The sequence below is a fragment of the Pan troglodytes genome, chromosome 15 (genome assembly GCF_028858775.2).
Source record: "Pan troglodytes isolate AG18354 chromosome 15, NHGRI_mPanTro3-v2.0_pri, whole genome shotgun sequence".
In the NCBI taxonomy this organism is placed as follows: Eukaryota; Metazoa; Chordata; class Mammalia; order Primates; family Hominidae; genus Pan; species Pan troglodytes.
In genome coordinates, this window is record NC_072413.2 from 98,926,034 (window position 1) to 98,949,227 (window position 23,194).

Genomic DNA, 23,194 nt, shown 5'->3' on the forward strand with positions numbered 1-23,194 from the left:
TGCATAGTCAGGCTGCAAATTTTCTGAACTTTTATGCTTTTTCCCTTTTAAAATGGAATGCTTTTAATAGCACCCAAGCCCCCTTTTGAATGCTTTGCTGCTTAGAAATTTCTTCCACCAGATACCATAAATCATCTCTCTCAAGTTCAAAGTTCCAAAAATCTCTAGGGCAGGGGCAAAATCCTGCCAGTCTCTTTGCTAAAACATAACAAGAATCACCTTTTCTCCAGTTTGCAAAAGGATACTTAGGCATTAGACTGGCATATTAGGAGATAGTTCCTCATCTCCATCTGAGACCACCTCAGCCTGGACCTTATTGTTCATGTCACTATCAGCATTTTTGTCAGAGCCATTCAACAAGTCTCTAGGAGGTTCCAAACTTTCCTACATTTTCCAGCCTTCTTCTGAGCCCTCCAAACTGTTCCAACTTCTGCCTTTTGGAACTGTTACACAGTTCCAAAGTCAATCACACATTTTTGGGTATCTTTTCAGCAACAATCCCCACTCCTGGTACCAGTTTACTGTATTAGTCTGTTTTCATGCTGTTGATAAAGACATAACCGAGACTGGGAGGAAAAAGAGGTTTAATTTGACTTACAGTTTCACATGGCTGGGGAGGCCTCAGAATCATGACGGGAGGTGAAAGGCACTTCTTACATGGTGGCGGCAAAAGAAAATGAAGATGCACGAGTAGAAACCTCTGATAAAGCCATCAGATCTCATGTGACTTATTCATTACCATGAGAGCAGTATGGGGGAACCACCCCCATGGCTCAAATTATCTCCCACCAGATCCCTCCCACAACATGTGGGAATTATGGGAGTACAATTCAAGACGAGATTTGAATGGGGACACATAGCCAAGCCTATCAGCCAGTAATGGGAATGTTCCTTGAAACAAACATGATTAATCCAGTTCTGTACAATTGAGACTCACTGGCAAAAAATGTCTTTCATTCTTGAAAAAACAACATAGGCTTATTCATTTATTTTATGACTATTGAGCAGTACATGAATGTGTACCCCATAGTTTCTGTGAACATTTCTCTAATGTTGAAGGTCTATGTATCTTGGTGGTAAAGCATCAAAAAGTTATTGTCAAAATCATAGTTAGTGTGTTGAATAGTGGCTTTGTGGATATTCATCATAGGAAATTATTTACTTCAAAAATGATTAATAAACACTAGAAATTCCATTGCATGTGGCAAGGATCATAACGTGACAGAGACCAGGGTTTGTGATTAATTTAAGTCACTACAAGTGTAGTCCATAAATAAAAGATCTCTTGTGTTACATTTGTTAGTGAGGAACATGTAGACAGATGCAACTCATTGTCGATATACATAAAGAAGCCTAAGCATGGACCAGTGATGAAAGTGTGTCGTGAACCAAATATTATATCCATACATTTCTCAACAGATGAAGTCCATTATATAAAGGTTTCTGTTTCTCCAGTTATGGTTAAGGATGAAAAGATTATCTATCTGTCTATCTATCTATCTATTCATCTATCTATCTATTATCTGTCTATCTATCTATCTATCTTTCTATCTATCTACCTACCCACCTATCTATTATATATCTATCTATCTCTATAATATACTACTGTTTTTCTTGGTTTTGATGGTAGATTCGTGGTGTTTTACTTGATTATATTATAAAAATCAATAAGTGAATACATTTTTAAAATTCAAAGACCTTAAATAAATAGGTTATCTGTCTTCTATATGGTAAATATTCTATAGACACGAAGGTCACAAGAACCACTCCCAGTTACAAAAAGAATAGGAGGCACTGAGCAGTGCCACCCCACGGCAACTCCGTAGTCCTGCTGGGCAGATGATGTGGGCTCTCCTTACCTGGGCCTGTCACTCATATAAGTGGGGACACATAGAGAGGGGTTTGTAATGGTCATCATTCTCATTTTTATTTTAGGTAATTCACTCAATGGTGTTCATTAAGTTAATAATTAAAATAATCAATTGATTAAGTCAATTAAGAATGAAGTGTTAATTGTGGGTCAGTGGTGAGAAAGAGGGCCAGCCATGGACCAATGTTGACAATGTGGCACAAGCCAAGGATTATGGTCGATCCAGTATATTAAAATTTTAATATTTCTTTAAAAAGTTTAAATCTAGTCTCTTTCACACCTTTTCACACCTGCTTTCTCTTCTACAGAGTGAGTGCACCGCAGGTGATCAGCTATTCTGTAATGATGAGGGCCGGGCTGCTTTCTCTGTGGGCAAGGAGCATGGAGGCTGATGACAGGACAGTCAGGGTCCTTGTTCTTGGTTTGGATTATTTGCTCATGGATGTTGACTGTATTATTTAAAAGAAATAAATAGCTCTACGTATTAAAATATCACAGAACATGCATGGACCAATGATGAGAATGTTATATGAATCAGTGTTCATGATTAATCCAATTCAACACCACTTCTATTAAGAGTACAGTCAGGCTATTTTATTTGTGCTGCTGGCAGTTTAATATTCATATACATTTTACATCACTGTTGATTTAAACAGTCCTCCATTGATATACACCTATGCCATTAACTGCTTAAGAGGGTATCACATAGGAAGATTGAAAGTAATTATCAGTATTCTATTGGGCAAGAAGATGGTGGATTTATAGTAGCTCATTGTGTCATCTTTGAAATATAGACAAATTAAAAGAAAGAGGGCTAAGGATGGGCCAGTGATAATTGTGGCATTGCTATGTATGAAGAATGTTGATTGATCCATTGATCCATGTGTGTCATACTGAGATGCATTATAGGAAGAGATCTAATGTATTATCTCTGTGGGAAATTAGATTATAGACATGCACTGTCTAGTATCATCAGTGCTAACCACTGGAGCTACTGTGCACTTGGAATGTGACTAGTCTAATCGACATGTGATCTACATGGAAAAATACACACCGAGTTTAGAAGCCTCAATATGAAAAAGGTAAAATATTTCTAGAATTATTTATGTTTATTAAATGATAGTATTTTAGATATTGGGCTAAATAAAATACACAATTACAGTTGATTTCATCTTTTTCTTTTTACTTTTTAAATATTGTAGCTTCTAGAAAATTTACAAGTATTCGTGTAGGTGGCATTGTATTTTTTATTGCTCAGCACTGCTATAATCCAATGAGAGGAATATTCAATTTTATGTTTTTCTAATCCATGGGTACTGATTGTATTATTATTGGCTAATCAGTGATGAATCAATGACAAGTGAATAAATGAATGAGAAAAAAATGGGAACAGCACATGCTAAACATTAAAGTGTATACTGCTGAAACAAGGATTATTTTCCTTTTTTTTTTTTTTTTTGAGACAGAGTCTCACTCTGTCACCCAGGCTGGAGTACAGTGGCGCAGTCACAACTCACCACAGCCTCGACCTCTAGGCTTAAGCAATCCTCCTGCCTCAGCTTCCCTAGTAGCTGGGACCACAGGCTCATGTCACCACACCTGGCTAATTTTTTTGTATTTTTTGTAGAGATGAGGTTTCACCATGTTGCCTAGGCTGGTCTCAAATTCCTGGGCTCAAGTGATCCACCCGCCTTGGCCTCCCAAAGCGCATGAGCCACTGTCTGGCCTATTATAAGTAGTTTTTATTAAGCACCAAAACCCGTAAAAATAATGGCTATGGTTTAATGGTTAATTCTTTTAGGTAAGGATGGTTAGTTTGTTTAGGTAAGGAAGACATGAAAAGATCATGTAATAATCGATGCTGTTCTATTTTGTTGGTGGTGTCTTGCTAGTCTTCAGTTTTTTGTTTCAAAGAAAATTACTGACATTAACAAATACCTGATTAAGTAGCTGACTAAATGGAAGAGGATCAAGCATGGCAAGTGCTGAGTGAGGATTAATCCATGTAGGCACTACTGAAATCCACTGTAAGAGATACCCAGTCTCTTACCTTCATAGATGGGCCTGTAGCAGGGTCTTGATCTTAACCCTTTTATGCCTCATGGTAGTGATTACATTAGTATAGTGTAAGTGAATCGATGAGTAAATCATTAAACAAATTGAACAAATGTATAAACGAACTTTTTTTTTTTTTGGAAAGGGAGTCTCACTCTGTCGCCCAGGCTGGAGTGCAATGGCGCGATCTCGGCTCACTGCAACCTCCGCTTCCTGGGTTCAAGCGATTCTCCTGCCTCAGCCTTCTGAGTAGCTGGGATTACAGGTGCCTACCACCATGCCCAGCTAATTTTTGTATTTTAGTAGAGACAGGGTTTCATTATGTAGGTCAAGCTGGTCTCGAACTCGTGACCTCAAATGATCTGCCCACCTAGGCCTCCCAAAGTGCTGGGATTACAGGTGAGCTTATTAAACAAGTGTGTAAATGAATAAAAAAAGAAAGCCAAGCATGAACCAATGGATTATTATTATGTTTTTGAAGCATTGAAGTCAATAAAATACACACAAGCCCAGGGCTGGATGGTTGCTCTTACTTCTAAGGGAAAGATTTTTACATAAAGAAGAAAATGGAAGAAGGCCAGTGTTGAGAATGTGTCAGGTGATAAGAATTAATATTAATCCAGTTCTAGTCATTGAGTTCATTGAATAACAATGAGAATGAAGATCTAGTTGATTATCTCTGTGGGTGATGGGCAGATTGACAGATGTTAGTTTTATTCAGAGTTTTTGAACAGTTTCTTTGGATTCTCAGCTATGGATTGTAAGGGAATGAATGAATAAGTTTATGTCACAATAAGTTAAAAGAGGACAGATGACAGACCAGTGATGGTCATAAATTTTGAAGCAAGTATTAGGATAATACATTTCTATACTGCTGATGTCCATATAAAGGATACAATGTCTGGACTCCTAAATGCTTAATGTTCACAGATTTGTTCTTGTTATAGTCAGTTTTGGATGCTGGTAGATTTATCCTTCTTAATTTTCTTTCGAAAGATAGATATGAGATTAAATTAACCTATTACAAATTAAATAGTAAATAAGCAAATAGATGAATACATAAAGAGGGTCAAGAAGGATTTGTCAATTAAATAAAATTTTATTTTATTTTAAGAATAAAATAAAACTTAAAAAAAGAATGAGCATTGGTGAAAATGTACCCTGAAACAAAATTTAAGATCAATATAATTCTGAACAAGTGGGTTCCACTAAAAAACAGATGGAAGAAAATAACTTCATTCAGTTTACAATTGTTTAATATGTCATTTTTTCACCACTCTTAATTTACACATTCTGCCATTGATAAAGATTTAGGTTTCTAAGCTATTGACAGAGAAAACACAAGTAAGGAAAAAAATGTTGTCAGGGAAGTAAAACAAGTGGTTCCTTTATGTTCTTTGTTAAATGTTTAAAATTTGAAAAAGTTGAGGAAAGGCTAGAGAAAGAGGGCCCTGCCTGGACCACATTGAGTGTGGGACTGTATAAGGATTTTGGTTGGTCCATATGTGTAACAGTGAGATCCACTGTAGAAGGAGATTTGGTGGATTAGCTCTTGGAGAAATTAGCCTACATCCATCAGTTATAATATTCATATATCTTATTCTTGCTTTGTTGTGATTCATGAATATTGATGAAGCAATTTTTGTCAATTAATGAATTAAATCAATAAACAACTGTATAAATAAATTAAAATGTCTCAAAACTAAACCAATGATAAGTACCCTGAGGTGCTTGAATCAAGGATTTTGATTAAACTATATGACTCTAGGTCCATTATAAAAACAAACCTAATTTACTGCCTCAGTGGGACATGAGCTTGTAGCTGCAGTGAGGAATATAGGCATCTCGTGCTTGGGATTTTGCACATCTGATATGAACCCTATTATTAGTAGTAAATCAGTGCATGAGTAAATAAAGACACATACCAATGAATTCAGCCAAAGAGGGCTGGATATGCACCAATTATGAGAGTATTATTCTAAGTAAATGAAGGAAGGGATTATTTATTTGCTTATTTATTTTTTATTGACAGAATACTTTTTTATTATCTATAGCATCAAGAACAATACTTCCTTCATAGCAATGACAAAATAAAACTATAATAATAAAATAATAAAAAATAATAAAAATGTTAGCAGTATAGCTAACAATTGTTTACTATATATTAATCACTGAACAATTTTTTTAAAATTTTCTATTTTTATTTCAATAGTTTTGGGGGAACAGGTGATTTTTGTTTACATGGGTAAGTTCTTTAGTGGTGATTTTGGAGATGTTGGCGCACCTGTCACCTGAGCAGTGTACAGTGTACCCAATGTGTAGTCTTTTATTCTTCATCCCCTACCAGCCTTCCCCCTGAGTCCCCAAAGTTTATTATGTCATTATTATGCCTTTACATCCTCACAGCTTAGCTCCCACTTATAAGTAAGAACATACAATGTTTGGTTTTATTCCTAAGTTAATTCACTGAGAATAATGGTCTTCAACTCCATCCAGGTTGCTGCGAATGCCATTATTTCGTTCCTTTTTATGGCTGAGTAGTATTCCACAGTTTGTGTGTGTGTGTGTATATATATATATATCACGTTTTCCTTATCCACTTGCAGATTGTTGGGCATGTAGGCTGATTTCATATTTTTAAAATTGTGAATTGTGTTGCTATAAACATGTGTGTGCAAATGTCTTTTTCATGTAATGACTTCTTTTCCTCTGGGTGGATACCCAGTAGTGGGATTGGTGGGTTAAATGGTAGTTCTACTTTTAATTCTTTAAGGAATCGCCATACTTTTTTCCATACTGCTTGTACTAGTTTGCATTCCCACCAGCAGTGTAAAAGTGTTCCCTTTTCACCACATCCATGCAAACATTGATTAACTTTTGATAGTTTAATTATGGCCATTCTTGCAAGACTAAGGTGGCATCCCGCTGTGGTTTTAATTTGCATTTCCCTGGTAATTAGTGATGTTGAGCATTTTTCATATGTTTTTTAGGCATTTGTTTATCTTCTTTTGGGAATTATCTATTCATGTCCTTTGCCCACTTTTTGATAGATTTTTTTTTGTTTTTTGTTTTTTTGCTGATTTGTTTGGGTTCCTTGTAGATTCTGAATATTAGTCCTTTGTCAGATCATAGTTTGCGAATATTTTCTCCCACTCTGAGAGATGTCTGTTTACTCTGCTGATTATTTCTTTTGCTGTGCAGAAGCTTTTTAGTTTCATTAGGTCCCATCTATTTATTTTTGTTTTTGTTGCATTTGTTTTTGCGTTCTTGATCATAAACTCTTTGCCTAGGCCAATAACTAGAAGAGTTTTTCTGATGTTATATTGCAGAGTTTTTATGGTTTCAGGTCTTAGATTTTAAGTCTTTGATCCATTTTGAGTTGGCTTTTGTTTAAGGTGTGAGAGATGATGATCCAGTTTTACTCTTCTACACGTGGCTTGCCAATTATCCCAGCAGCATTTGTTGAATAGGGTGTCCTTTTCCCACTTTATGTTTTTGTTTGCTTTGTTGAAGATCAGTTGGCTGTAAGCGTTTGGTTTTATTTCTGGGTTCTCTCTCCTTTTCCATTGGTCTATGTGCCTATTTTTATACAAGTATCATGCTGTTTTGGTGACTATAGCTTTGTAGTATAGTTTGAAGTTGGGCAATGTAATGCCTCCAGATTTGGTCTTTATGCTTAGTATTGCTTTGGCTATGTGGGCTCTTTTTCAGTTCTATATGAATTTTAGGATTATTTTTCTAGTTCTGCGAAGAATGATGATGGTATTTGGATGGTAATTGCATTGAATCTGTAGATTTCTTTTGGCAGTATGGCCATTTTCACAATATTGATTCTATCCATGCATGAACGTGGGATGTGTTTTCATTTGTTTGTGTCATCTATGATTTCTTTCAGCAGTGTTTTGTAGTTTTCCTAGTAGAGATCTTTCACCTCTTTGGTTAGGTATATTCCTAAGCACTTTTTTGTTCTTGTTCCAGTTGCTGTAAAAGGGATTGAGTTTTCGATTTGATTCTTAGCTTGGTTATTGTTGGAGTATAGCAGTCCTACTGATTGCATGAAAGGGATTATTTAAAAGAGGACAAACATAGATGAATAAAGTTAATGTATCATTAAAAATGTTCATATAAATAAAAGGGGACTAGGGTTCTGCACACTGTGGATAAAGAACATAGAGTCAGTTATTTGTAATAATATTGTAGGCCATTTTGCATTTTCCTTGAAGAAAATAAAAATACTAACAAATTATTCCATGAGTGAATAAAAAATAAACAAATAAATGGATTCATAAATTAGGATCAAACATGGACCATTGGTGAAAATGTGTTAAGAAATGGGGACATAAATTTATCCAATTCTGATCAAGGAAGACCTATAAAAAAGATCACCTTGGTTCTTACCTATGTGGGTGGGGCTTAAGTGATAGAATTTGGAACATGCATAGTTTTTTATTTTTTTTTTAGGGCACAGGTTCGGGAGTTTTCACTATATTGCCTAAATTAGTAATTAAAAAAGTCAATAAATAAAATCAGGGCCATTCTTGGGCTAATGATGGGAATTTGACAAAAACTGGAGTTTTTTTTTTCCATAAATTTGGTACAACAGGACTTAGGTCCCTTAAAAAAAATCTAAATCTGTGCTGCTTCTTGAATTTTCTAAAATCTAGTTTTTACTCCACATTCTGTATGCCAGATCTGACTTATTTGTTATCCAATGATGGAGATCATGGCTGTCACTTATGTGGATAAGAAGCAGAGAGGCACGTTAAGTAACAGAGTTCTTGTTCTTGCTTTGAAGGGGGCTATTCATGTTGTCCATGGAATTAATTCAAGGGAATGAATGGCTACCACAAACATAAATAGAATTTAAAAATGCTGAGAGAGTGGATGTGAAGTGTTCTCACCACAAAAATGGCAACTACGAGAAGTAATGGTTATATCAATTAGCTAGAGTTAGTCATTCGACAATGTATATATACCTCAAAACATCATGTCGTATGCGATAAATACACATAATTTTATCTGTCAATTAAAAATAAAATAATAAAATCAAAACCAATTAAACAATGCCATGCATGGGCAAATATTGGGAATATGTAATGAACCATAGGTTAAGATGAATTCATTTTAGTACAGCTGATGTCCCTTACAAAGATGAATTTATTTTGGTACAACTGAAATCCCTTGCAAACATAATTGGAGGGGGTTGTATTCATTTTCACAGTTGCTTAATATTCTACTCTATTGTGCACCGTATTTTAAGAAGCTTTCTCTATTGATAAAGATCTAGGCTTTTTCATTGTTGGGGAGGGAGCACCTACAAATACTGAACAAATTGCCAGTGTTCCAGTTGTGGAATGAGGTGATAGGGTGTTCATTGTACTGCTATTAAGTTATGAGTAAATTAAGCGAAAGACGATTGAGCAAAGAGCAGTAGCACACGGGATGGGTAGGAAGCAAGGTTATCAATTAATTATAGGCACAGTCTGAGGCCCAATTAAAAAGAGATCTCGTCTACCAGCTCTGTGGGAAACAAGCCTGGAAATAGCATTCTGCAGCAGTCAGAGGTCTTGTTCTTGGGTTTTTGTGATTCATGGATATTAAATTATTTTGTGGGTGAAACCGTGAATGAAATAATATGCATAATCAATAAACAGTGCATAAGTAAATACATGAGGAAAAAGTGAGTGATGAATAGTTCTGTGGCATATGAATCATTAATTTTGATTAAACCCTAAACTCTGAAGTCCATTAGAAAGAGACCTTGCTCTTCTCTGTAAGAGAGTGGAATTCAGAGTAAAAGTTCAGTTTCTTGGGCTTTAGTGCTTCCTAGGTAGGGATCATAAATGAATCAATGAATGCATTAACAAATAAATGTGTAAGTGAAGATAAAGACTGTCATATGTGGACCATTTATGAGAGCATGTCATGAAACAAGTATTTCTAGGAATATATTTGTAGAATACTGAATTTCAATATAATATATAGGCAAAAGCTGTCATTTGGAGTACATAGGAGCTGCAGACACACAGAAGCACATGGACAGATGCACCTAAGTGTCCATGTTGGCATTCTGGATTGGTAAGAGGTTGCTAGCTGTCAGCTTATTGAGAAGGAAAAATATTTACACAAACAAAAGATTACATGACTGTAATAGAAAAGGAGCAAATATGTGCCAATTTGAGGATGTGTTACATGACACCAGTTATGATGGATCTGATTGTATCCACTGAATTTTATAAAAAACGACAAAAAATGGCAAGGGATAGAGTCGGTTATTTCTATGGGTTGTTTTGTTTTGTGTTCAAGTTCAAGTGTAGAGTCTGGGATCTCTGGTAATTATATATTGTTTTTTAAGTTGAATGAATATAATTATATCTCAAGGGCCAACTCTGGACAGTGTGGAGCATGTGATGTGGAATAAAGCTTATGACTAATCCCGTTCTACCCTACTGGTGTCCTTATAGAGAAAGTAGGATCTAGGCGCTTCTAACTTGGGTTAACTTGGGTTAAGTTCATAGAGAGGGATCATAGAATATTTCAGTTCTGGGCTGCTGGTGGGTTTACCATATTTTATTGAGAGAGGGCCAAACACGAACCAATATTCAGAATGTGTCGTATGACCAGGGTTATAATTAATCCAACATTATTTAGTGAGTTTTATTTTTAAGAAAATTAAAAGAGGATTTTTTGGGCTGTAGCTATGGGCTATGAATATGTAGACAGATATTGACAGTTCTTAACCTTTGTCTTGGAGTCCATTGTTATTGATATGTTGTTCTCAGGGAATAAAGGAGGTTATTCATATCTAGATCAATTATTTAAGAGAAGGCCAAGCATGGGCCAGTGAGGAACAGGTGTTATGAACCAAAGATAATGATTACTCCAGTTATACTCTAATGTTGTCCAGATAAATAGAGCTCCAGGTTGCCCCTGCTTTGGATAAAGCACACATTGAAATTTCTGTGGAGTAATTCTTTAGAAAAACAGATATGTAATTTATTCCATGCATAATTGTATATATGAGTAAATAAGTGAATCACTAGACATGTAAATCAGAAAGATTTTGCATCATTAATGAGAATATGCCATAAAACAAAGGTTTACGTTTATCTAATTTAGCACAAGTGAGATCCACTAAAAGTGATCACCTATCTGGTAAATTTATGGATAGGGAGTATGTAGACAGATATTTATGATAGATATGGCTCTTATTCTCATGTTGATATTCATTGTATTATTTAAAAGCCCAAACTACACAAGTCAATAAATAAGGAGTGCCATTTTTGGGCAATGATGAGATGACGGAAGTTTATGATTAATCTAATACTGCCAAACAAATTTCCATTAAAAAGTCTAACTGTAGGGTCTTTCTTTCTCTTGAAAGTATGTATTTTACTTCACCAAATGAGCACATTATGGTGAAGAACTGATTTAGTCATTCTCTAATGCTAAAGATCTTGCCTTTTACTTCTGTGGGTAAGGAGAGAAGAGATTTATGTAAGTAACAATTACTGTTTACTGTTCTTGGATTGGGAGGTTGGTTCATGGGTGTTGCCTGAATTTATTAAAATAATAACTGGATATATTAATAAATAAAACTAGGTAACACCAATATGGACCAGTGATGAGAATATGTTCAGAATTGGGATTTATGATTAATCTGATTTGGTACTAGTAAAATTCAATAAAAAAGATACAGGGTATTTCATTCATTTTCAGAGATGATTCAAATTGTTTTATTGTTGCGTTGTGATTCAGTTAAGTACCTCTCCAATGATAAAGATTTAGGCTATTAATTCCTTGAGGGAGGAGCACATAGGAAGATGGACAGTGTTGTCAGTGTTCTAGTTGTGTGTGTGTAAGATTATGATTCCTTGGTGATTTATTATACCATATTTGGCACTTGAAAAAGGACCAACCGTGGACCAGTGAGTAGCATGGAGCTGACATGAAAGAAGGAAGTTGATTAATTTATAAGTGCAAAAAGTGCATATATGTATATATACGTATACAAACTCACACACACATATGTTGCAAAAAGTGACTTCCATCTATTAGCTCTTTGGTCAATGGACATATATACAATCATTAGTATTCACAGATGTTGTTCTTGAGCTTTTTGATTCATGAGAATTGATTATACTATTATTATTAATGAATCAATGAATAAAGAAATAAACAATGCATAAAGTATGTCAAGTATAGCCAATCATTAGTATTCTGAGCTGTAGGAATCAAAGATTTTGATTAGATTCTGTAACTCAGAGGTTTATTAGAAAAAAGAAACTAGTTATTTCGTCCATGGGAAAGGGGCTTACAGCAAAAGTTAGGAATAGCCAAAGATCTGATTCTCAGTTCTTCATGCCTGTGAACTGTATGAGAAGTGAACCAATGCAAGAATAAAGATGTAGAAATCAATGATGGCTAATTATGGAAGTCTTTAATGAAACAAGGGTTATTACTAATTATTGTTATTTTCTGAAGCACTGAGTTTCATAACATAAATAGATTAAGTGTCCCTTACTATTTTCCATAAAAGACATATCTAATTTCACGAGAGTCCCTGTTGTAATTTTGGATTGATGTTGGGTTGTCAGTTTTATTTAGAAAAGAAACAAATCATTTACATTAAAAGTAATTGTTCCAATAATTGCCTAATTGAAAGAAGGCCAGGTGTGGACTAATACTGAGAATATGACCATAGGTCTTATTAATCCAATTCTGTTCACTGAACATTATCTAAAACAACAAAAATGATCTAGCCGTTTGTATTTTTGGGCAGTGAGCATACAAACAGATATTAGTCAGTGTTCTTGTCCATTGTCTTGGCTTTTATTCATTTTGATGTATTGTAAAAAGTGAATGAATAAATGAGTTTGCGTTTCAATTATTTAAAAGAGTATGGAGGATTGGCCAAAGTGTCATCAAACAAAAATAACAATTAACCCATTTTTACAGATGAAAAATAAAAGAAATCTACATGGATCCCACTTTGGACAAAGTGCGTGTCAACAGTTGCATGAAATGGTATTTCACGTCTTGATTATTGTTTGTTTTTATTCTTTTTTTAGAAAAAATGAATAAATGATCAAATTATTTTGGGAGTAATTAAATAAAAGAAAGAACACAAGTGAGTCAGTAAATGCTTAAATTAAGGTAGATCTTGGATCATTGCTTCATGGCACACTCTCAGAAATGCTCAAATATGGTGCCTTAAAAAAATTAATGAGGTTTGGGTGTTGATGTGGTTAGGGAGTATACAGATAGATAGTTGTTAGTGGTTACATTTATTACTCTTGCTTTGGGTGGATTTAAGGGTTCATTATATTAAGAATTAAACAGTAAGTAAATTCATACATAAAAGGTATGGTTATTCTGGAGTCAATAATGAGAATGTGTTAGGAACCAAGGTTTATGATTAATCTAAAATAATTTCTAAAAGAAGTTAAGTCTTTGCTGTTTCGTTCTTTCTAAAATGTGTATTTTCCTTCACACAATGGACATTCCACAGCTAATTATTCGATAACAATAAAGATATTGGTGTTTTGCCTCTGTGGTTAAGGAGCTCAGAGACTGTTGTAGATAATAAAGTTCATGTCCTGGGTTTAGGTGGCTTGTTCATCACTAAATTATGTTAGAAGAATAAACAGCTAAATATATACATATATAAAAAGCATACCATACAAGAACCAATAATGGAAGTGAACCAAGGTTTATGATTAGTCTAATTCAGCCCAACTTAGGTCCATTACAAATGATGGAGGGCTTTTATTAATTTCAGAGGTTTTTAATATTGTATTTTATTTTGTGCCGTGGTTGATTTACACACATTTCTTTAAAGTTAAAGATCAAGGCTATTCACTCCTCTAGGGAGAAGCAGATAGGAAAAGGAAGATAGTGTCAGTGTCCTCATTGTGAGTTAAGATGGTGGTTCACAGTTGTTCATTCTATTGTATTATTATCTTTTGCTGTGTAATGAATTACTGAACAATTTAATGGATTAAAACAACAATAAACATTTGTCATTTCTCACGGTTTCTATGTGGCAGGAATCCAGGAGAGGCTTACTGGGGGCAGTTTTAGCTTAGGGTTTCTTGTGAAGTTGCAGGCAAGATGTCAGGTTGAGTTGCAGTCATCTGAAAGCTTGACTGTGCTAGAGTGTCTGCTTCACTTACATGGCTGGAAAGTTGGTGCTGATTGTGGGAAGCCACAGTTTCTTCACGAATAGACTCTTCCTCAGGACTGCTTGAGTATCCTTACAACATGGCAGTTGATGTCCCCTAGAGCAGTCAATCTAAGACAGAGAAAGGTGGAACCCTCAATATATTTTATAATCTAGCTCCAGAAGTCATACACCATCATTTCCACAGTATTCTATTGGTAATACAGGCGGTCATGATTTAATATGGAAAGAAGCTACACAAGGCTATGCATACCAGGAGCATGGGCCTTGGGAGCCATTTGGAGGCTGGCTACCTCATGTACTATCTTTAAAATATGGACAAATTAAATAAAAGAAAGTCTGGATGAAATATTAATGTGAGATTGGTATGAAGCAAGGAAGTGTAGTTAATTATTTGTATAATGCTTGGATCCATTCTAAAAAAAATGCAGTATCACTTCTATGGAAAATAAGCTTATAGATCTCAGTAATATTCAAGGATCTTGTTCTTAGTTTTTTTTGATTTGTGTCTATTGGCTTTGTTGTTAGTGATTCAATGAGTGAAACAATAAACAAAGGTATGAATGAATGAATAAAAAAGAAATGCTAGGCCTAGACCAATGATGAGTATTCTGGGGTGTCTGAATCAATGATTTTGATTAAACCCTGTAACTCTGAGGTCCATTATAAGAGGAGACCTAGTTAATACCTGTATGGTAAATGATATTATGGTGGAAGTTAGAATTATTTGGGATTTTGTTCTTAGGTGGTTGAAGTTCATAGGTGTGGATTGTATTACTAGAAAAGATTTAGTAAATGAAAAATGAAACAAATATGTAAATAAAGGAAGACAAGTAGAGCCATATGTTGCCTAATTATGAGAATGTATAATGTATTTATTATTATTAACACACTTCTGAAGCACTCAGTTTCAACATAAATTGATTAAATCTGATACCTATTTGGGTAAGGAATATACATACAGAGACAAGTACCTAGAAATCAGTATTGTTTGTCCTGCATTATTTAGATGGTGCTGTTTCTTAATGAACACAAGAAAATATGATCTAGTCTGGGAATCATGAGCAAATGACAGGTGTTAACGCCATTCATATTTCTGATGCAATCTGTATGTTCACAGATATTGATGATGTCATGAGTGAATGTATACACAGGAGTGAATGTATTCAGTTATTCGAGGAAGGTAAAGCAGTGTTTCTTGACTTTGGCTCTATTGACATTTTGGGTAATTCTCTATGGTGCAAGATTGTCTTGTATATTGTAGGGTGTGTAGTAACTTCATTGGCTTCTACTCAGTAGATGCCAATGTTGACCCTCCTCCCAGTGTGACGATCAAACATTTCTTCAGACTTTGGCAAATTTCATCTGTGGGGGGCAACATTGTCCCCAGTTGAGAACCACTGAGGTACAACATGGACTGAAGAGGAGCATGTGTTAAAAAAGTGTGAATTATTTATCCTGTAGTATCTTACTGATGTTCAGATAAAGAAAAAGCAAAGCAAAAGACCTAAAACTAGGCTCTTCCCCCACGGGGTCAGGTTCATGTGTATAGTTGCATTTAATTGTATTACAATTCTGGGTTGTTGATGGGCTGATCATACTGTGTTTTCTCTGAAAAAACAAAGAATTGTTCATGAGTACTTACTAAATGAATAAGTGAAATGACAAATGAATAAAGAAACACATAAAGGAGAGTCTAGCATGGACTATTTTGGTGAAAATTTACCATAAAAAAGTGGTTAAATTTACCTAACTCTGTACTGTATAAATGAGATCCATTATTGGGAATAAAGTTCAGATTTTTACCATCTGGGTAGAAAACACATAGATGGATACTTGTAGTAGCTTTTATTCTTGTGTTGGGTGCCAGATAAATCAGTAAATAATATTCCAGGCCATTCTTGGGCCACTGATTAAAATGTGGTGTGAATAAGAGTTTATAATTAATCTAGTACAGTCCTACAAATGTCCCTTGAAAGATTTCAATGCATGTAGGCTGTTCTTTCTTAAATCTACTCTTACTTTACACAATAGATGCACCATACCTGATTTAATTATTTTTCAGTGGTGAAAATTATGGCTTTTACTTCTGTGGGTAAAAAGTGTAGGAATGGATTTAAGTTAATTTTTATATTCTTGATTCGTGTGGGCTTGTTCATGCTTTTTATTATTTTAGAGAAATAAATGGGCACATATTTAAATAAAGTAAAAAAGCTCTGTGCTGAGATCGCGCCACTGTACTCCAGCCTTGGCAACAGAGTGAGACTCTGTCTCAAAAAAAAAAAGCTCTGTGCATTGCCCAGTGATAGAAATGATTGTAAACAATAACAAAATTCTATTTCCATTCGACACAACTGAGAACATTAAAGAAAATAAGTTAGAGGGTTTTTAAATGACTTTTAGAGTTGAGGATTATTCCATTTTATTTTTGCACCATAGCTAACTTATATTTCCTCAAGTGACCTAATCTGTTGAACATATATATATATATATATATATATATTTTTTTTTTTTTTTTTTTTTTTTTTTTTTTGAGACGGAGCCTCTGTCTGTCACCAGGCTGGAGTGCAGTGGTGAGATCTCGGCTCACTGCAATCTCTGCCTCTTGGCTTCAAGCGATTCTTCTGCCTCAGCCTCCCGAGTAGCTGGGACTACAGACACATGCCACCATGCCCAGCTAATTTTTGTATTTTTAGTGGAAAGAAGGTTTCACCGTGTTGGCCAGGATGGTCTCGATCTCTTGACCTCTTTATACGTCTGCCTTGGTCTCCCAAAGTGGTGAGATTACAGGCGTGAGCCACGGCGCCCGGCCAATCTGTTGAATGTTTAAGGGCAGCACATAGACAATGGTTTATATTGTCAGTGTTCCTATTGTGGGGTAAGATGGTGTGCTCCTGGTCATTTAATGTGCCACATTTAAAATACAGACAAATTAGGCTGGGCACTGTGGCTCACACCTGTAATCTCAGCATTTTGGGAGGCTGAGGCATGCGGATCACCCGAGGTCAGGTTGCCCCGGCTGGAGTGCAGTGGTGCGATCTCGGCTCACTGCAACCTCCGCCTCCTGGGTTCAAGCGGTTCTCCTGCCTCAGCCTCCTGAGTAGCTGGGATTACAGGCACACACTGCCACGCCTGGCTAATTTTTTGTATTTTAGTAGAGACAGGGTTTCACCGTCTTGAACTCCTGAGCTCAGACAATCTGTCCGCCTGGGCCTCCCAAAGTGTTGGAATTACAGGGGTGGGCCACCGCGCCTGTAATTTTGGGTTCACAGCAAAATTGAGCAGAAGGTACAGAGATTGTTTCCCATATGCCCTTTGTCCTTCTGCATGTATAGCCTCCCCTGTTATCAACATCCACCCCATTAGAGTAGTGCTTTTGTTATAATCTACATTGGCATATCATAATCACCCAAAGTCCATAGTTTACAATAGGGTGCACTCTTGGTGTTGTACATTATGTGGTTTTGGACAAATTTATAATGACATATATCCACCATTATAGTATCATACAAAATACCGCAATGCTCTGAACATCCCCTGGGTTCTGCCTAGTCATCCCTCCCTCCCCTACCAACCCGTGGCAACCACTCATCTTCTATTGTCTCTGTAGTTTTGCCTTTTCCAGAATGTCATACAGTTGGAATCATACAATACGTGGCCTTTTCAGATTGGCTTCTTTCACAAGTACTCTGCATTTAAGGTTCTTCCATGTTAAGCATAGCTTGATTGCTCTTTTTTTTAGTGCTGAATAATATTCCATTTTCTAGGTTTACCACAGTTGATTTATCCATTCACCTGCTGAAGGATATCTTGGTTTCTTCCAAGTTTTGGCAATTATGAAAAAAGCTGGTATAAATGTGTGTGTGCAGGTTTTTGTGTGGATATAATTTTTCAACTATGGGTAAATACCAAGGTGCATGATTGCTGGATTGTATGGTAAAACTATGTTTAGTTGTAGAAGAAACTGCCAAACTGTCTTCCAATGTGATTGTGTTGATTTTGCATTCCTACCAGCAATGAATGAGAGTTCTTGTGACTCCACATTTTTGCCATCATTTGGTGTTGTTAGTGTTCTGCATTTTGGTCATTCTAATAGGTGTGTGGTGGTATCTCGTTGTTTTAATTTGCATTTTCCCAATAATATATGATGTGGAGCACGTTTTCATGTGATTATTTGCCACCTGTATATCTTTGTTGGTGAGGTGTCTGTTAAGGTCTTTGGCCCATTTTAAAATCTGATCACTTTCTTATTGTTGAGTGTTTTTGTTTGTTTGCTTGTTTTTGAGACAGAGTCTCACTCTGTCGCCAGGCTGATCTCGGCTCACTGCAACCGCCACTTCCCGGGTTCAAGCGATTCTCCTCCCTCAGCCTCCCAAGTAGCTGAGACGACAAGTGCCCGTCACCATGCCCAGCTAATTTTTGTATTTTTAGTAGAGACGGGGTTTCACCATGTTGGCCAGGATGGTCTTGATCTCTTGACCTCGTGATCTGCCCACCTTGGCCTCCCAAAGGGCTGGGAGCCACCATGCCCAGCCTATTGTTGAGTTTTAAGAGTATTTCGTGTATTTTGTATAATAGTGCTTTATCCAATATGTCTTTTGCAAATATCTTCTCCTAATTTGTTGCTTGTCTTTTCATTTTCTTGACAGTTTCTTTATGGAGCAGAAATTTTGAAAGTTCAAAGATCAGTTGATTATATTTATGTGAGTCTATTTCTGGGCTTTCTACTCTGTTCCACTGATCTATTTGTCTGTTCTTTTGCCAATACCACACTGTCTATTACTGTAGCTTTGTAGTAAGTTTTGAATATGGGTATTGCCAGTCCTCCAACTTTGTTCTTCTCTTCAATGTTGTGTTGGCAATTCTGGGTCTTTTGCCTCTCCATGTAAACTTTAGGACAGTTTTGTCAATATCCACAAAATAACTTCCTGGGGTTTTTATTGGGATTGCATTGAATCAAGCTGGGAAGAACTGACATCTTGACAATATTGGACTTTCCTATCCATAATCTCCATAACTTTTTCCACAATGGCTGTACTAAATTACATTCCTACCAACAATATAGAAGAGTTCCCTTTTCTCTGCATCCTTGCCATCATTTGTTACCTTTCATTTTTTTGATGAAAGCCATTCTAAAAGATAAGAGATGATATCTCATTGTGATTTTAATTTGTGTTTCCCTAGTGATTAGAGTGACTGATAATTTTTTATATATCTGTTGGCCATTAGTATGTCTTCTTTGGGAAAATATCTGTCCAAATCCTGTGTCTATTTTTAAATTGGGTTTTGTTGCTATTGAATTGTTTGTGTTCCTTATATATTTTGCATATTAACCCCTATGAGATGTATGGTTTGCAGATTTGTTTTCCTGACCTGGAAGTTGTCTCTTCATTTTGTTAACTGTTCCTTTGCTGGGCATAAGGTTTTTAATTTGATGACATTCTACTTGTCTATTTTTACTTTTGTTGTCTGTGTTTTTGGGGTCTTATTAAAAAAATCATTGTCTATACCAATGTTGTGGAGCTTTTCCTCTAGTAGTTTTATAGTTTCAGATTTTATGTTGAAGTTTTTAATCCATTTTGAGTTGATTTTTGTATATTGGGTGAGATAAAGATCTAATTTCATTCTGCATGTTGATAACCAGTTTTCCCAAAACCATTTATTGAAGATACTGTCTTTTTCCCATTGTGTTCTCTCGGCACCTTTGTCCAAAATCAATTGATTGTAAATGTGTGAGTTTATTTATGAACTTTTAATTCTGCTCCATTGGCTGATATATCTGTTTTTATGCCAGTATTATGCTGTTTTGATTATAATCACTTTATAATATATTTTGAAGTCAGGGATGTAATGCCTCCAGCTTTGTTCTTTTTGCTTAAGATTTTTTGTATGTGGCTATTCAGTGTCTTTTGTGGTTCTATATGGATTTAAGGATTTCCCCCCCTATTTCTATGCAAAATGACATTGGAATTTTAATAGGAATTGAATTGAACCTGTAAATGGGTTTAGGTAGCATAGACATTTTAACAATTTTAGTTCTTTCAACCCATGAACACAGGGTATATTTCCATTTATTTGTGTTTTCTTCAATTTCTTTCACTAGTGTTTTATAGTTTTCAGCATACAGGTCTTTCACCATCTAGGTTAAATTTAGACAATATTTTTGGTGCTATTGTAAATGGGCTTATTTTCTTCATTTCAAGTTAATTACCTATTAGGATATAGAGTCACTACTGAATTTTTTTTGATGATTTTCTATCCTGCAATTTTACTGAAGTCATTTATCAGTTCTAACAGTTTTTTTTTTTTTTTGTGAGGTAGTTTGGATTTTCTGTATATAAAATCGTGTCATCAGCAAATAGAGACAATCTCACCTCTTCTTTTTTCTATAAAGATGCCTTTTATTTCTTCTTGTTCTTCTAGGATAAGTCTACTTTTCTTCCACATAACAACCACAGGATAGATGACATTCATTTTCTAAGAAACAAAATCTTGGCAGTTAGATCCGTGGGGTAAAGAATATAGATACTAATGTAAGTTAACACCTCAAGTTCATGTCCTTGGTTTGGATGCTTTGTTCAGGAGTGTTTAGTGGTATTTCAAAGGAATCAATATCTATAACAGAAATTAAAATAACCAGGAATGGACCAGTGATGGAAATGTGTTCCGAAAATATGTTTAATATAATTTGGCACAACTGAAGTGATAAAAATATAGTAGTTAGACCATTTATATTCACAATTATTTAACATTGTATCTTATTTTCTACCTCAAATGATTTAATCTTTTCCATATTGGTATGGTCCTGGCCGATAACTCTTTGTGTGGCAGCCTGAGAGAATATGGAAGACACTGTCAGTGTTGGAAGATGGTGGTTTTATCACTTTTCATTGCACTGTCTTTAAAACATGGGCAAATTGACTAAAAGAAGACTACAGAAGAAATAATGGTGATTGTGAATTTGGTATGAAGCATGGATGTTAATTAATCACACATGTTCTCTGAGGTCCATTGTTAAGGGAGAGAGCCACTAATGGGGAGATCTTATTCCTAGAATTTTGTGGTTATATTATTATTCATGAACCAATGAATAATAAATGAATGATATAAAGGAAGAAAAACGTGCTTGGACCAATGATGAGTACCATGGGGTATCTGAAACAGGATTTTTGATTAAACCCATATGCAATTCTGAGGTCCATTACAAAGAGACACGTATTATTCCTTTTTTGGGAAGTGAGCCTATGGTACCTTTTCCTTGGACTTTGTGGTTCTTGGGGATGGATTGCATTTTTGTTATAAAATCAGCCCATGAATTAAAAATTTATCAATGAGTAAAACATAAAGCATAAGTCATGTACTTATTATCAGCGAATGTAATGAAACATGGATTATTATTAAAACTTATCTGAGACTCCCAATAAATTAATACCCAAGGCTTCTACCATTCTGGTAAGGAGCATATGGTCATTTGTATGCAAGAGTCAGTTTTTGTTCTGTGTTGGTGGTGGGTTGCTAACTATTTTATTAAGAAAATGAAGCATCTTTAATCATGTAAATAGTTGGTTAAACAACCACTTAATTGAGACCAAGCAGAGACCAATGATGAGTGTATTAATCTATTTTTTAATGGATTTTTATTAAACAAATAAAAAAAAGAAACACAGTCTATTCTTCCTGAGGGCAATGACTCTAGACAGATGTAAATATTCTTCAGTGTTCTTGTCCAGTGCTGTGAGATCACAGATACTGATGACTTTTGTATATGAGAAGGAAGGTGCATTTTTATGTCTCAGTTTATATTTTAGAGTCAGCAAACCATGGACCAATTAGGAACAAATGTTATGATATGAGAATGCTGATTCTTGTTTTTTTTTTTTTTCATGATAGACATTCTAAGAAAAACTCTAGGCTCTCTCATTGTTTTTGGAATACATACATGGTCCTTTCCAAGTAGTTTCTTAGAAAAATGTTTTTAAAAAGAGGCTTTTAAAAAGAGCCTTTTAAAATGTTTTTAAAAGAAGGCTTTATTTTTCTCTATAGAATGAAAACCATGTAGCTGGTCTTATTCTCTAATCATGAAGACCATTATTGTTATTTGTGGACTAAGGAGCAGAAAGACTGATGTAAGTAAACATCAAATTGATGTTTTGGGCTTGGACTGTATTCATTCATGGGAACCCACTACATTATTTTGATAAAATAAATGGTTAAATAACACATGAAATTAAGGAATGCCAGTCATGGACCTATGATTGTAATGTGTCATCAACAAAATTTTATGATTAATTCAACCCAACCCAACTGAAGACCATTGTTAAATAAATGAAGAGCATTTCATATATTGTCATAGTAATTTAAATTCCCATTTAATGTTTTTGCTATAGTTGCTTAACATATTCCTTCACTGACAGACATTGAAGTTGTTGACTTTTTGAGGTAGAGGTACCTTGGGAGATATTGTATGTTAATTTGCTCAATTGTGGGCTCACATGGTAGGTCCTTGGTTTGCAATCACATTAATGAGTAGACAAATCAAGTGGAAGGGAAGCTGGTAGACACCAATCATAAGTATGAGATTTAAATGCAGCAGAGTCGCTGATGAATCTCTATGTGTAAACTTGAGGTTGATCACAAAATATGATCTAGTCTATTTGTTCTGCATGAAAGAGAGTAATGAACAGATCTTGGTTCTATTAAAGCCTTTTGTTCTCAGTTTTGTGTCATTAAGGGATATTGATCATATAATTATTATTCCTGAAACCATGAATGACTGAGTCAGTTCAACAAGGTATAAATGAATGAAGAAATAGAATGCCTAGCCTGGATCAATGATGAGTATTGGTGGAGGTGTCTGAATCAACACTTTTGATTAAGCCCTCTGTGTACCTCTGAGATCTGTTATTGAATGAGAACCAGCCTATATTCTCTGTAGAAATTACCTAATAGAAGTTAGGAAAATTCAATAAAACTTGTTCCTGAACTTTTGTAGTTCAAAGATATGGAATGTATTATTTTAAGTGAATTCAATGCGTAAATAGAGAAATGTGTATACATGAGAGAAGATTAACAGGCCTACTTATGGA

The 23,194-nt window shown here is 35.2% G+C and overlaps 1 long non-coding RNA gene and 3 other non-coding genes across 4 annotated transcripts in view; all 4 read left to right on the plus strand.

The window, feature by feature from the left end:
• The window catches only part of LOC104002164 (uncharacterized), a 117,203-nt gene that overhangs the window by 24,672 nt on the left and 69,337 nt on the right, over positions 1-23,194 (plus strand). Inside the window, exons 6-7 of the long non-coding RNA XR_010151034.1 lie at positions 2,179-15,291; positions 18,758-22,234. This is a non-coding gene — a long non-coding RNA (uncharacterized LOC104002164). The remainder of the gene's footprint in view (positions 1-2,178; positions 15,292-18,757; positions 22,235-23,194) is intronic.
• On the plus strand, positions 14,701-14,772 carry LOC112205464 (small nucleolar RNA SNORD113/SNORD114 family). The gene has a single exon (XR_002939419.1). It is a non-coding gene; the product is annotated as a small nucleolar RNA SNORD113/SNORD114 family (small nucleolar RNA).
• Positions 21,236-21,310, plus strand: LOC112205467 (small nucleolar RNA SNORD113/SNORD114 family). Its single transcript, XR_002939421.1, has one exon. It is a non-coding gene; the product is annotated as a small nucleolar RNA SNORD113/SNORD114 family (small nucleolar RNA).
• LOC112205471 (small nucleolar RNA SNORD113/SNORD114 family) lies at positions 22,933-23,010 on the plus strand. The gene has a single exon (XR_002939425.1). It is a non-coding gene; the product is annotated as a small nucleolar RNA SNORD113/SNORD114 family (small nucleolar RNA).